The sequence below is a fragment of the Lipotes vexillifer genome, unplaced genomic scaffold (genome assembly GCF_000442215.2).
Source record: "Lipotes vexillifer unplaced genomic scaffold, Lipotes_vexillifer_v1.1 scaffold496, whole genome shotgun sequence".
In the NCBI taxonomy this organism is placed as follows: domain Eukaryota; kingdom Metazoa; phylum Chordata; class Mammalia; order Artiodactyla; family Lipotidae; genus Lipotes; species Lipotes vexillifer.
This window is the reverse complement of record NW_006786690.1, coordinates 10048357-10063715: the sequence shown is the minus strand read 5'-3', so window position 1 is coordinate 10063715 and position 15359 is coordinate 10048357. Positions and strand designations below refer to the sequence as shown.

The 15359-nt window shown below is 39.4% G+C and overlaps 1 protein-coding gene and 1 non-coding gene across 2 annotated transcripts in view; one reads left to right on the top strand and one right to left on the bottom strand.

The window, feature by feature from the left end:
• The window catches only part of SPEN (spen family transcriptional repressor), a 79999-nt gene that overhangs the window by 29176 nt on the left and 35464 nt on the right, over positions 1-15359 (top strand). The gene's annotated exons all lie outside the window — the stretch shown is intronic.
• TRNAW-CCA (transfer RNA tryptophan (anticodon CCA)) lies at positions 9498-9570 on the bottom strand. Its single transcript has one exon. It is a non-coding gene; the product is annotated as a tRNA-Trp (tRNA).

Here is a 15359-nt window from a genome sequence, read left to right as displayed (position 1 = left end):
CAATGTATAAATTAACTTATGTATATTTTAACTAATTTTAACATCAAGGTGGTAGTCAATTTATAAGCTCAAGTAGGAAAGCTTTCTTTAAATTCAAGTTCTAACTTTGCTGTTCACTAAGGCTGAGTAAGCTCATTTCATTAGTTGGGAATTTTTTTACAAAGGAGTTTTATTCCAAAGATGAAAATAATAAATTGAAAATAACCTGAACAAGAAACAGCTTAGAAGTTGGGTATATGGGTTTTGAAAAATAATAGATCAAGGTAGACAGTATACTACTTTTACAATCTTTGGACAAGTTACTTAAGCTCTCTAGGACTCAGCTTTCTCATCTTTTATAAGAACCATGCTTCATAAAGTTATTTTGAATTTTAAAATGAAAAAATATGTAAAGTGCTTAGCTTGATACCCATATATGTTAAATAAATACAACCTTTAATAACTGCTAGCTATAATTATTACTGCTATTCAGTACTTCACATGTTGATAGTCTTTTGAGTATTTCCCATTTCTAGTGATTGTTATTCAATCTGTTAATCTCAGATATTCTAGTTTTAAATTTAGGTAGTGTGTATATTATTTATTTATTTATTTATTATTTTTTTGTCTGCGTCGGGTCGTAGTTTCGGCACGCGGGATCTTTCGTTGCAGCGTGCTGGCTTCTCTCTAGTTGTGTTGCGAGGACTCCAGAGTGCACAGCCTCAGTAGCTGGGGCGTGTGAGGGCTTAGTTGCCCCGAGGCATGTGGGATCCTAGTTCCCCGACCAGGGATCCAACCATCATCCCCTGCATTGCAAGGCCGATTCTTAACCACTGGATCACCAGGGAAGTCCCAGGTGGTGTGTGTTTTAAATCTACAAGATACAGATTCTTCAACCTGATTAAAAATGCCCAGATTATTTTTCCTTTAGTATTGCCTGTTTAGAATTAATTTAAGAAAAGTAAATGATCATGGAATTGATAAATGGCTCCTTTTAGGCCTCCTAAATTTTCAAATTCAAAACAGTAAATGGAAACATTTTATATCTCTATCTAGATATAATTCAAACATTCTAGAAGATGTAGCATATTATAATGAAAGAAGCACTTAGTTTCGGAAGTCAGGAGAGTTAGTTTCTGGCTTCAGCTTTGCAGCTCTGTGACATGGGTAAAATCCTTAACTTTTGATTTCATTTGGTATATTACTGAGTTAAATGATTGACAGTATTCATTTGAATTCTATAAATTGATTATAAAATCTTGTCATGATTCACTTTCTTCTATATAGAATTGTCTAAGATACTCAAGTTTTTAGTCATTTTCCCCAAACCTACCTCATTAAAGGGATGGCACTGCATTCCACTGGATCAAACCTTTTTGAGGAGTCAACCAATTGTGGAAGTGTGGAAGTTAGAGGTGAAACATAATTCACGGCTTTCAGGATGGCATTGTACTTCGGTGGGAGTTACAGTGGTTTGAGATCTGGCCCTTGGCACTGTGGGCTCAGAAGCTTGAACCCAGAGGTGATCTGATGAATTTGATGGAGGTAATTCCCTATTTACATAATCAAAAGAAACAGTTATATGCTTCTGAATATTTACATTTAGAAAGATAACTGCCACAAAGGCAGGATGAGCTTGGAAAATCTACATGGGGACTAAATTACAACCGTAGAGGATATTTTCTCTTCTGTCAGCTGCCTGATCCATACTTAGGGCTGGCAGTTTTTATGATTTAGGGCTGTGAAGGATATGTATTCTTCTCTTCAACAAGAAGAGACGAATTTTAGGCTATAGACAGGGAACATTGTGAGCAGAAGGAGCAACTTGAAGAGATTCGAGTGGGTGGAAGAATGTTTTGAGAACAGCAAATAATTTAGTATGACTTAACCACGCTAATGTTTTTGGTTTTTTTTCTTTATGCAGAGATGAGCCGTTGATGGATTGAGAAGGGAAATACCTTGTTGAGATCTGCTTTAGAAAGGCATCTGGGGCCTTAGAATAGGAAAGACAGAGATTCCAGTTAGGAGACTCAGTATTTCGGAGAAGGCAAACTGGGACTATGAGAGTGCCTAACTTGGGAAAAGCCGAAGGGACGTTGTATTAAGAATCAGATTATGTTGATTTATGAAAAACAGCATCAACTTTTTTTGAAGATATGACCAAATGATGAGCCTTTTGGTGTCATCCTGTAAGAACAGGGCCAGGTCTTCTTTTGTGCACACTGCAGAGCCAACCAAGTGTTTTTATTGCCCTTCTCTGAGTACAAGTTCAAATAGTTGAAATACTTAGATACAATTCTTAGCTAATAGGAAGGTAAAAGCAAAATTGATGTAAATAGTTAAAAGATTTGGTCATTATATTGTGATTGAAGCAAGTACAGAGAAATAAAATCCTTTGGTGTTCAGAGTATATTCATTATCCCTGGGTTCATCCCCCCTTTTATCAGATGTCCTCTTTTCCTCTATAATTATATTGATTTCAGAATGTAATATTTTGAGGTGTTTTGTCAACTCAGAATGTTTAATGCGCTTTTGGAAGAACTAAGTTCTTTTTTGTAATCTTTAAAACTTGATTGTGAAATGGTGACATTCCAAGTTCTTAAAAATGTTTAAAAGCAACATGTAATAGTAGACAAAATATAGCTTGTTTTATCTATAAAAAGTTTCTATTCTGTCTGTGCGACTGACTGGGAAATTAATCATCCTCCATCCCCCTTAATTGTTACAGCTTTGGTGAACAGATTCCTAGCAGTGCATTTCAAATGACTAAATGTGGGATTGATGAGAGTCTAGTTGTGAAGTCCTTATAAATGATACACTTAATGTTTCTGCCAAACTATTCACAGTATTTAGCTGGTGAGAAGTTTGGGGGAGGAGGGGGGCTTAATGTTACACACTTTCCTGTGTGCAGCCCTGTGCTGCTGTATGTCTATTTTCTTCCTCTGCCTTGGTCATTTAGGGAGTCCCTTTGCTTTTCAGCATAAAAATTTAAATACATAAATTTCACAGAAGCATTTATTTTAAGTCCTTGATTGAAGCTGAACGTATTTTATTTCTGTAGTTCCCTATCAGTTTTTTTTTTCTGTTATGTTGTTAAGAATTTGTTTTAATTCAGGCTACAGGAGTTGAAGAATTTATTGAAATTAAATTAGTTCATAATATCCTTTCCTATCTTAAAGTAATTTTAACTGAGATTTGTTTCTCTGTTGTTTACTTTTTTTTTTTTTTTTGCGGTACGCGGGCCTCTCACTATTGTGGCCTCTCCCGTTGCGGAGCACAGGCTCCAGACGCGCAGGCTCAGCGGCCATGGCTCACGGGCCCAGCCGCTCCGCGCCATGTGGGATCTTCCCAGACCGGGGCACGAACCCTCGTCCCCTGCATCAGCAGGCGGACTCTCAACCACTGCGCCACCAGGGAAGCCCTCCGTTGTTTACTTTGATCACAGCCAAAGATGATTAGGCTGGCTCAGGGTCCCTGAACCTTTTTTTTTTCTGGCTGTGCTGTGCCGCTTGTGGTGGGATCTTAGTTCCCTGACCAGGTATTGAACGCAGACCCTCAGCAGTGAGAGTGCGGAGTCCTAACCACTGGACTGCCACGGAATTCCCTTTTTAAATTTTATTATTATTATTTTTTTGGTCCCTGAATTTAGATGCAGGGGAAAAAATTACATCTTTTCACTAACCTGAAAGTGAATTAAGCATTGCCTCCCATTATATGAAAGTAGCCAACAAAAAAACAGTAGATTAGCAGTATGACTGACTTTGTTCTCAGTATAAATACACAGGTAATTTATGATTATTATAGTTGCAGAGATCTCAAAATTGGGCTTATATTAATCATTACTGGGAAATAGTTATTAAACTCAGTGTTAGGTATTGTTATTTAATGTTAATAAAGACATTACTGTATCACAGAAATTTAAAACATTTTAATAACTGTGCCAGTATAATTTGTTTCCATTTAATTCCTATTTATTTTATTTTATGCATTTAGAAACATTATTCTGAAAAGGAGTCCATAGACTTCACCAGATTGCTGAAAAGGGCTCCTGGCTCCTTTGGAGCTGCAGTTAGCCCTTGATTCTATATCCTGTAAAGGTTTACAGAATGAATGAGGGGAAATGGATGAAAAAGTAATGGGAGGGAGTTGAGATTTGGATAATCCAAAACCTTTTTTTATTTTATCCCTTCCCCCTCAATAGATTACTTCCCTAAATCTTCTTTCAGGATAAAGTTAACTTTTTTTTTTTGGAGGGGGGGGCCCTGCTGTGAGTCATGTGGCATCTTAGCTCCCCGACCAGGGATCAAACCTGCGCCCACTACATTGGAAGTGCAGAGTCTTAACCACTGGATCGTCTGGGAAGTCCTAAAGTTAACTTTTGAGTTTATATTCAGCCATCTATTTGTTTAACAGATATTGCTTATTTTTTGCACCAAATTTATGAAATAAAATAGCTGGTTGTATGGAGTCCCAAAAATAGAGCCAGTTTGGATTAAACATTGGCTGTGGCTAATCCAAAACAAAATCTACATATGTCTAATTAAGAGTTAACATGTAATTAAATTAACCTGGGTGTCTATGGCTAGGTGCATCTTCACAGTTTTATGAAAGTCAACCCCATCTTCTGCCCCCTTAAAAATTTTGGAGGTGTCTTGTCAGCCTTTTGCTTTTTGTTCCTCTGAATCCTTTTGGTTTGTCTAAAGAATATGTCAAGTAACCTACAGACTTCTATTCTTTCTAATCACAGAAATAGGCATTTAGTTGGAAACGCTTAAAATAAATGTAGTAGGAGTAAGCACAGAAAAACTACATGAAAATAACTGTAGTGGGTGATATCTCATTGTCTCTTGTCTCTGTGGCTTTCAGTAAGCTCTGTGGCCTTAAATTGTGCTTAGTTTACCTGTTTGAAAAAATCAGAATTTTAGAGCAAGCTTTCTTCTTAAGTAGATTTTAAGAATTGAAATAAGTTGATTTAAAAACTGTATGTAGGGAGTTCCCTGGTGGTCCAGTGGTTAGGACTCCATGCTTTCACTGCCCAGGGCCTGGGTTCATAAGTTGGAATATGTAAGGAAGAAGCTTGGAGACAGGAAGTGGGAGAAAAAGACACACATACAGTATCAGTTCCAGGACAGGAAAACTAGCATGTGAAATAGTCTTTGTGGTGTTTGTTTAATGTAAAAAGAAAAGCCTATAGACCTGCAGGCAATCAGACTTTTCAACTCTGATGCCGAATTAAGATAACGGCATGCTTTATGCCCATCTCTTGTCCAGTATATTAGCTTTGCATTAGAATAATTACTTTTTATTGAAAGGGAAATGAAAAGTATTTCTTATTGCTGGTATTATTTGTAGAACTTGTTTGTATATTTCTTTTATATGTTTTGAATAAAATATATCAGGGCTTCCCTGGTGGCGCAGTGGTTGAGGGTCTGCCTGCCGATGCAGGGGACACGGGTTCGTGCCCCGGTCCGGGAAGATCCCACATGCTGCGGAGCGGTTAGGCCCCGTGAGCCATGGCCGCTGAGCCTGCGTGTCCAGAGCCTGTGCTCCACAATGGGAGAGGCCACAACAGTGAGAGGCCCTCGCACTGCAAAAATGAATGAATGAATGAATGAATAAAATATATCAAAAGTTGTCTACAACCGTATTTTTTTCTGTTAGACAATATAAGAATATTTTACCTGAATTATAGTTAAATAGTAATTAGAATATTGACCAATTCTGGAGTTTTACAACAGTTAAAAGGGAATGTGACCCTTTTTACTAAATAAGGATTAACACGACAGTCCCTAATTTTTTTTTTTAACAAAGACCAATTTTGCTAATCATTTTGTGAATGATCTAGACGTTTTATTTTTATTTATTTATTTTTGGCTGCATTGGGTCTTTGTTGCTGTGGGCAGGCTTTCTCTAGTTGCGGTGAGCGGGGGCTGCTCTTCATTGTGGTGCGCAGCCTCTCATTGCGGTGGCTTCTCTTGTTGCAGAGCATGGGCTCTAGGGTGTGCGGGCTTTAGTAGTTGTGGCGTGTGGGCTCAGTAGTTGTGGTGCACGGGTTTAGTTGCTCTGCGGCATGTGGGATCTTCCCTGACCAGGGATCGAACCCGTGTCCCCTGCATTGGCAGGAGGATTCTTGCGCCACGAGGGAAGTCCTGATCTAGATGTTTTAGATTTCTTAGAGGGGGAATTTTATTCAAATATCCTTTTGTCTGATTTCATGAGGAAGTTTTGCAGTTCATTTAGTTTATGAGAGAGAACTTCCTTTCAAATTCATGTAGAAAAATTTTCAAAATTGCTGTCATTCTGAAGCTTTGTGGAAGAATATGGATGAAGCTGAAAATGTAGTTCCCGGTGGTTATTGGATATGGTGGCAATGCATGTATCAGAGTGATAGTGACAGTGTACTTTCCATTTCTCTTAAAGTATGCTTATTTAGAATGTTGATTGGGGGAAGGAATGCTCATTTTATTACCTGGCTATATAATTTGTTATGATATATATTACGTGCTAGAACCTGTCAGATATGGCACCAGTTTAAACAAATACATATATGAAGTAAGAGTCAATTTCTTAAAGTTGTTAAAGGAATTAATAGTGGGTTTTTTGGTGATGGTTGCAGTGCTTACTCATAAAAACACATTTGTCTGAAGTTTTATCATCAAAGGTGATCTCATCTATAATAATGAATAGTAGACAGATAATTTCTGTTTAGCCGTGTGTGCTTTGAAGAGAAATACACCCCCCGTATATATTAATGTATACATAAATTTTTATTTTTATTTATTTATTTGGCTGCACTGCACGGCATGTGGGATCTTAGCTCCCCGACTGGGGATCGAACCCACGCCCCCTGCATTGGAAGCGCGAGTCTTAACCACTGGACCTCCAGGGAAGTCCCTATTTTTATTTTTATTTTATTGGTAGTATTTTTTTCCATTCTCATCAGTGGCAGGCAAAATGAAGAGCCCATATTTTGGAAACAACATTCCTTTGTAGGCTACTGTATAGTTTGTTACTGGGCAGTAAGCTACACACTTCTGCCTTTTGGGGTCATGTTAGCCAGCCAAGCCTTTTTTTGTGCTAAATATGGAAAATGGAAGTGTTTGCTTTCTAATTGCTCTGGTGGGCTTAACTTTCATTATGGAGATTTATAAATCAGACTAGTTCCTTTCTGTTTTTCCTTTTTTTGTCAAGTACAGCATTTCAGTAAGGCTTTTGAGAGGTGTAGTTGTTGCCGGTTTTAGCGTTCTGTGTGGAATGGGCAGTTGGCTTCGGAAACAAGTGCGGGACTGACCCATATTTGCTGTACTGGGAACCTTGCTTTCATTTCGAGCCTCTGCTGCTAGGGAAATGAGAATGAGGCAGGCTTAGATCTGAGAATAAATGAGGAGAGTTCATTGTGCGCTGCCTGAGCAGCCAGTGCCTCTGAATATGGTGGGGAAAGCTAGGAACTGCTTGTTTGTGACTCAAACCAGACTAAACTGGAATCATCCAGTTTGAGTTGGCTGCTTGCCACCTCCCAGAGGCTTCCTTATTTTGCCAGAATTTTTGCCTGGCCCTCAGCCCAGGGAGCGGGGCTTGCGCACTGTGACCGGCTGCTTAGGGGAGTAGAGGCTGTGAAGTGGGTGCCAGTTAACCTGGGTTTGTTCATGGGAAGGAGGCACTTCAAATAAAGGGTTCAGGAGCCGAAGGCTGGAAGCTGGTGTGAATGCTACTATTTTCAGTGCATCTTTCCCTTATTACTCCCTTGCTTTAACTGTGACTTTCTGTCTTATGCCCCTTAGAAACTAAGGCTTGAAAAACAGCTTCTGTCATGCTGCTGCTTGGATACATCACAGCATGGTCTGCGTTTAGTATTAAAGAATTCATTACCAAAAAATTAATTAATTACCAAAGTTCCCCAGGAACTTGCTTTTAGTTGTTAGTCTGTTTGCAGTAAAGAACTCTCTTCCATGCCCCTTTTCATTCTTTCCGCTGGGGTTGTGCTGGAGTTTATTTTGGTTTGATTGATTGATAGGTGGAAGGAATGAAAATAGGTTTCTGGGGTAAACTTGTGACTTGGTATCTTGTGAGTTTTAATTTAACCTTGAAGTAAATTGTTTAAATGTTGCCTTAAAAATTAACAAAAAGTAATTCACATTAAAGTCCTAAACAACAAACTTTAAAATTAAAAATGCTATGCTAGATTGTATTTGATTTAGAAGCAAACTCTTTAAAAAAGTGCTTAAATTGCATATTTTTAGTGTCATGACTGCTTTGTGCATAGCCTCTCTGTCAGCTTTCCTCTTTGACAAGGGAGTTAAACGTGGCCTAATTCCTGATCAGAGAACACTCGGAAGTCACTAAGAAATATTAAAGCCACAAATAAAGGGGTACATTTATTTTTGTCTTCATCAGCGCCAGGGCTATATAGAAAATGTAAGTTCCTGTAACCTTGCTTATGTTTTAAACGTTTGGAATGACATTGAAACCTCTGTTAGTCTTTTTTACTTACGGTGAAAGTTTGCTCAGAGCAGTTTCAGAGACCTTGTTATTCTCTTTTATCCTTTTTGGGTTGTTTTCACTTGGAGGCCTTCTATGGTCATTCTCAGAAGTCATGGTATAATTTTACCCTGCCCTGAACAAAGGGATCATCCATGCACAGAACTAAAGGAAAATGTGGTGTTCTCATTTTAAAATAAACATTAGCATTTTCTGAAGCTCAGAATTAGCCAAGATTTCATTACCCACACCCTCTCATTCTTTTAAAAAAAAATCTGTGTCTTAGACTACAACCTAAGTGCTTGCCTTTATCTATAAAGGGTAGTTTTTTTTTTTTTTTTTGCAGTACGTGGGCCTCTCCCTGCCGTGGCCTCTCCCGTTGCGGAGCACAGGCTCCGGACATGCAGGCTCAGCGGCCATGGCTCACGGGCCCAGCCGCTCTGCGGCATGTGGGATCCTCCCGGACCGGGGCATGAACCCCTGTCCCCTGCATCGGCAGGCAGACTCCCAACCACTGTGCCACTAGGGAAGCCCTAAAGGGTAGTTTTGTGATTGCTTCTCCTATGAGAAAATGGAAAGAGCACCCTCTGATAATTTATTTACTTAAATTATTAGTCATTACTTAATCTAAATGCTGTTAGGGTTTCCTGCTGCTACAAATTGTATAAAGTCATTTCTGTGGAACATCTTCCTAAAAGTCTACTTTGTAGGATGAATGAACTTCCTCTTTCCAGGTAGACAAGATAGTGAAATACATTTTAAAATTAACTTTGCAAAACAGTTGGTTTTTCCTAAGAATCTGAGTTACACTCTTTTTAATTTAATGAATTTATTTATTAATATTTATTTATTTGGCTGCATTGGGTCTTAGTTGCGGCACATGGGATCTTTCATTGCGGGTTGTGGGCTTGTCTCTAGTTGTGCTGCATGGGCTCCAGAGTGCACGGGCTCAGTAGTTGTGGCATGAGGGCTCTCTAGTTGTGGCACATGGGCTCAGTAGTTGTGGCACCTGAGCTTAGTTGTGGTATGTGGGATCTTATTTCCCCAGCCAGGGATCGAACCTGGGCCCCCTGCATTGGGAGCTTGGAATCCTAACCACTGGACCACCAGGGAAGTTCCTAACATGGTCTCTTACTTAAGGCTGATATGCTTGTTTATTGGGGGAGCTTTCTGGTTCTAGAACTAGGTTGTCCAGTACTGTATCCACTAGCCACATATGGCTGTTGAGTACTTGAAATTTGGCTAGTCTGTGCACCAATATTGATCCACACTATAACATGGATGAACCTCAAAAAAGTGCTTAGTGAAAGAAGATGGTATGAATCATATGATTCTCTTTATGTAAAATGTCCAGAATAAGTAATTACAGAGACAGAAAGTAGATTAGTGGTTACCTAGGGCTGAGGATGGAAGAGAATGGAGAGTGCTGCTCATAGGTATGAGGTTTCTTTCTGGGGCAATGCAAATGTACCAAAGTTACATTATGGTGAGGATTGTATAATTCCATAAATATACTAAAAACTATTGTATACTTTTATTTATTTATTTTTTGTTGTATTCGGGCCTCTCACTGTTGTGGCCTCTCCCGTTGCGGAGCACAGGCTCCGGACGCGCAGCCTCAGCGGCCATGGCTCACAGGCCCAGCCACTCCACGGCATGTGGGATCTTCCCGGACCAGGGCACGAACCCAGGTCCCCTGCATCAGCAGGCGGACTCTCAACCACTGCGCCACCAGGGAAGCCCCTTTTTTATTTATTTTTTATATTTTTTAAAATTTTATTTATTTTTGGCTGCGTCAGGTCTTTGTTGCTGTGTGCTGGCTTTCTGTAGTTGCAGCGAGCAGGGGCTACTCTTCATTGTGGTGCGTGGGCTTCTCATTGCAGTGGCTTCTCTTGTTGCGGAGCATGGGCTCTAGGCGCATGGGCTTCAGTAGTTGTGGCATGAGGGCTCAGTAGTTGTGGCTCACAGGCTTTAGAGTGTGTGGGCTTCAGTAGTTGTGGCACTTGGGCTTAGTTGCTCCATGGCGTGTGGGATATTCCTGGACCAGGGATTGAACCTGTGTGCCCTACATCGGCAGGATTCTTAACCACTGAGCCACCAGGGAAGCCCCAGTAGAACTATTTTTAAAAATACAGAATTTTGATGATATATCACACACAGAAAAGTATTACTGGTTTTTATGTTGACCGCATGTTGAGATAATATTTCAAGTATATTACATTAAAGAAAATACGTTATTAAATTTCACCTGTTCTTACTTTTTATCTATTTTGGCTGTGCCGGATCTTAGTGCAGCACTTGAGATCTTCGTTGCAGCATGTTTAGTTGCGGCATGTGGACCTCTTAGTTGGGGCATGTGGACCTCTTAGTTGCGGCATGTATGTGGGATCTAGTTCCCCGACCAGGGATTGAACCCTGGCCCCTGCATTGGGAATACAGACTCTCATCCACTGGACCACCAGTGGGTAAAAGTCCCTTACTTTTTAAAGTGTGGCTATTTAAAAATTTTAAGTTACATTTTTGACTTCTATTAAATTTCTGTTGGACAGCACAGAATAGAAATGAGCTCTGTCAAGATAGAATGTCGTGGAGTAATTTGTGTGTCCATTTACTTCTTTTCATTTTGTTTAAAGAATAGAGTCCACTATTTTCATTCTCAACACCCTTCTACTCTTTTGAAATTATGGATTAATGGAAAAAGCTCTTGGGACTTATAAGCTTAAAATATATATTGAACTATTTTGCAGATTCTGTCTTTAAAAAATTTAGGATTGGTCAGGCTAAAACATTAAAATGCATGTTGATTTCCAGGGTGGCCAAGGGATTGTCTCAGCTGTTGAAAAACTTTAATATTTAAGTCTCCAAATAAATTAGTTTAATCCCCCAAGAAGAAAATTAAGTCATCTTAACCAGAGTAATTTTTTTAAATTAAACACACACACACACACACACACACACACACACACACACACACACACACACACACACACACACACACACACACACCATTAATCTGAAGGTAATTTTGAAGCGATGGCTGATACTTTTGATAGAGGTTTAAAATGTGTCTGTTAACAGGCGTGGAGTTCTGGTGTTGGAATTAGAATAAGACACACATTTTATAGATGCTCGTCTTCCATGGTTCTTTGAATGTTATTTTTGATTGTGTGGGGAGGGGCACAGTAGCTTCCTGAATGTGCTGTGTCATGGTGGTTGGAGCCATTTGGAGTGTAGCTTTGTGTTTGTTTCCCCTGGAAGAAACTGCAGAGGAGTTGTTTAAGTAGAAGGACTTTAGGTTGGAGTTTCTTAGTGAGTAATTTGAAGTCATTTATAAATAATTAAACAAGTGCATCAAACAGTGGGTGGCTTTAGGCTTCCTGGTGGGGAGTTAGGTGCCCTTCTAACCTCTTGAGTATGGAGCTGCCTTAACAAAGAGTTCAGAAGTGGGAAATAGCAAACTTTTTTATTCTGGATAGTAAGGAGACGTAATTAGCACCAAAGTTAAATTGGAAAAAGGCAAAACCCAAAGTTCAAATTTACTTGTAGGTTTGGTAAAGGCTACGGCATTTGTACATAACCATTTGGAACTTAAAAACAACAACAGCAACAAAACGGTTTCACATGATCTGTATGCTTTCTTGGCTTATGCCTTTTAAACCATTTAATTGTTCATATAAGAAATATATCTAGCTTTTATACTGCATGTGGTTAAGGAAGTAAGAAATCCCACTGTTAAAATTAACAGTTTAGATTTCTCCTGAGTTTGTCCCTTGAGTGAGGCATCCATCCCGTGGATGTTCTAAGTGCTTTGCTGCCATACAGAAAGATTTCTTGTTCCTTAGGCAGGTGTGTTATATCTGCTTATTACTTCTAGGGCGCCTGCATGTTTGATGGTTTTTGCTTTGAGTTACCTGAGTAGCAGGTTTTGTGAGTCTTAAGGGATTGCCAAGAATGTAATGACACTGCAGGCCTAGGCTCTTTGGAATTGAAGACAGAAGTACTCTTGGCCCTAAGGGCTGTATTTTGGACACAGAATATGTAGAAAAATAATTTTTTCACTTTATCCTCTGTGAATTTTGTACTTAGCAGAATCTGTAGCAGAATCTGATCACATATCTGCCCCCCAAAAATCTGTTTAAAAAAAAAAAATGGTAAGCTGCACTTTGTGACTAGGTCTCTGCTAACCCATCATCTTATAATTCTTAAAGTTAACTAGGGAGTTTTTTAGGGTCCCATAAAGCCCACCAGCAAATATGCCACACTATTCTTAGTGATAGATTTATAAGAGCATAGCCGCTTTCCATTTTTACTATTGTTATTAGAATACTTCGATTTGAAACCACGAAATTATGCTTTTAATGCCAAAACTTGTAAGCCTTCAATTTTTAAAAAATTGAAGTGGAATTGCTGAATAATTGTGGCAACTGTTAAGTTTTTAAGGAACTACCATACTGTTTTCTATAGTGTCTACACTATTTTACTTTTCCACCAGCAGTGCACAGGGGTTCCAGTTTCTTTACATCCTAGCCAACACTGTTATATTCTGTTTTTTGATAATAGCCATCCTAATGAGTGTGAAATGGTATCTTGCTGTTGTTTTGATTTGAATTTCCGTAGCAGTCATGTTGAGCATCTTTTCATGTGTGCCTTGGCCATTTATGTCTTCTTTGGAGAAATGTCTGTTCAAGTTCAGAGATGCCCATTTTTGCATCTGGTTGGTTGATCGTTTTTTTTTTTTTTTTTTTTTTGCTGTTGAGTTATGTTTTCATTCTTAAAGGCAAATTTAAAAATGTCTTAAAGTATAAGACAAAATACCCCCTTAAGCTCTTTATGCAGAATAGAAGTTTTATTCATTCTCTGACCATGGTACTTGATGAGAAAAAATCTAGTTGTGATACTAAACTACCATCTTATTTTTGTGTGTGTGTGTGTGTGGTATGCTGGCCTCTTACTGTTGTGGCCTCTCCCGTTGCGGAGCACAGGCTCTGGACGCTCAAGCTCAGTGGCCATGGCTCACGGGCCCAGCTGCTCGGCGGCATGTGGAATCTTCCCGGACCGGGGCACGAACCCGTGTCCCCTGCATCGGCAGGCGGACTCTCAGCCACTGCGCCACCGGGGAAGCCCTAAACTACCCTAGTTTGAGGGTAAACAAAGCTATTGAGCTGAGAAACAATTTTAACATGAATTGGAATAGTTATCATTGATGTAAGCCTTACTAGAGTAGGGGTAGCAGTACTATATATTTCACCCATTATTTGTTCAAAATTATAAAATAGTTTTGTCTACAAATACTTTGACCCTGCTATTGACATGGCAAAACACATACTGTAAAAAGCTATTTGCAGTTTCTCTTTTTGTCATGTTTGCCAGAATCGAGTGACATCAGAACGTTTTGGATCCCAGCTTCTTCTCAGTCTAATCTTTAGAAGTTGACCTTTTTTTCTTTTCCCCCTGTAAGTTTGGACTTATTCAAAGATTTTTATGAAGTGATATATTAGTAATAAGGAAGAACAGTGACTGTAAGGATCCTGCATTTGAATCGCAGCTTAAAATTAGCATGTTGGATTTTCAGAAGAAGGGAAAGCGGTCAAAGAAGGTCATGTAGACTGGGGTTTCTCAACCTTGGTACTATTCACTTTAAAAAAAAAATAAATTTATTTATTTTTAATTTTATTTATTTTTGGCTGCGTTGGGTCTTCGTTACTATGCGTGGGCTTTCTCTAGTTGGGGCAGGGGGAGGCTACTCTTCGTTGCAGTGTGCGGGCTTCTCATTGCCATGGCTTCGCTTGTCACGGAGCATGGGCTGTAGGCACGCGGGCTGAGTAGTTGTGGTGCACGGGCTTGGTTGCTCCGTGGCATGTGGGATCTTCCCGGACCAGGGATCGAACCCGTGTCCCCAGCATTGGCAGGCGGATTCTTAACCTCTGTGCCACCAGGGAAACCCCCACTATTCACTTTTGAGGCCAGATAATTCCTTGTTGTGGGGCTGTCCTGTGCACCATAGGATGTTTAGCAGCATCCCTGGCTTCTACTCACTAAATGGCAGTAAGCTTCACCACCCACCCACAGTTGGACAACCAAAAATGTCCTTTGGGGTGCAAAATGGCCCCAGTTGGGAGCCACTGATGCAGGTATTCACAATTATAGGATTTATGAATGAAATTGAATAGTGCAAAATCCACACTCTGGACTTTGTTAGATATTTAAAGCACTGTTTTATGTTTTATAATTGTGCTTTTGCTTTCATCCCAGAAAAATGTCTATTTAAAAAAATCATCTTCTACCAAGTTCTAGATGACAGGATCCATGAAGTGTTTTTGTTTTTACAGTTACCAGTGATTTTTCAGTCAGGTTATTAATATATGTCAAAGTCCTAGAGTCTTGGCTAGAACAGCGATTAACATTAAAGAAGAAAGACATACTTTGCAGTTTCCAACAAAGTAATATTTTCTCAGAAATGTTCATTTCCCTCTTAGATACTGAATGTAGTTAATACCTTCATTTTATTGAGCTTGGTGTACTTTCCTAGGCATTAATTTCAGTTGCTTGGATAATTCAAATCAATAATTTTCTGGAGTCACACATCCATTACATATTGGGCACCATGCTAGGCTCTGTTTACAAAAATCAATCTAGTCTTGGACTTTTAGGAGTCTGGTAAATGAGTAGTTATAATACAGAGTGAAAGGGTTTGAGATAGACATTGTAGTAAAAGAGGCTTAGAAATACACAACTAAGAAATCAATAAATGCTATGGGGTGGGGTGGGAATGTCAAGAACAAGCTGCAGAGCAGGAGGTTAACTAACACTGGAGCTAGCTAATCCTCGAAGGCAGGGCAAGCAGGGAGGGACAGAAAGGTGTCTTCAATAGGAATAGGTATGGACAAGAGCTCTCATATTCC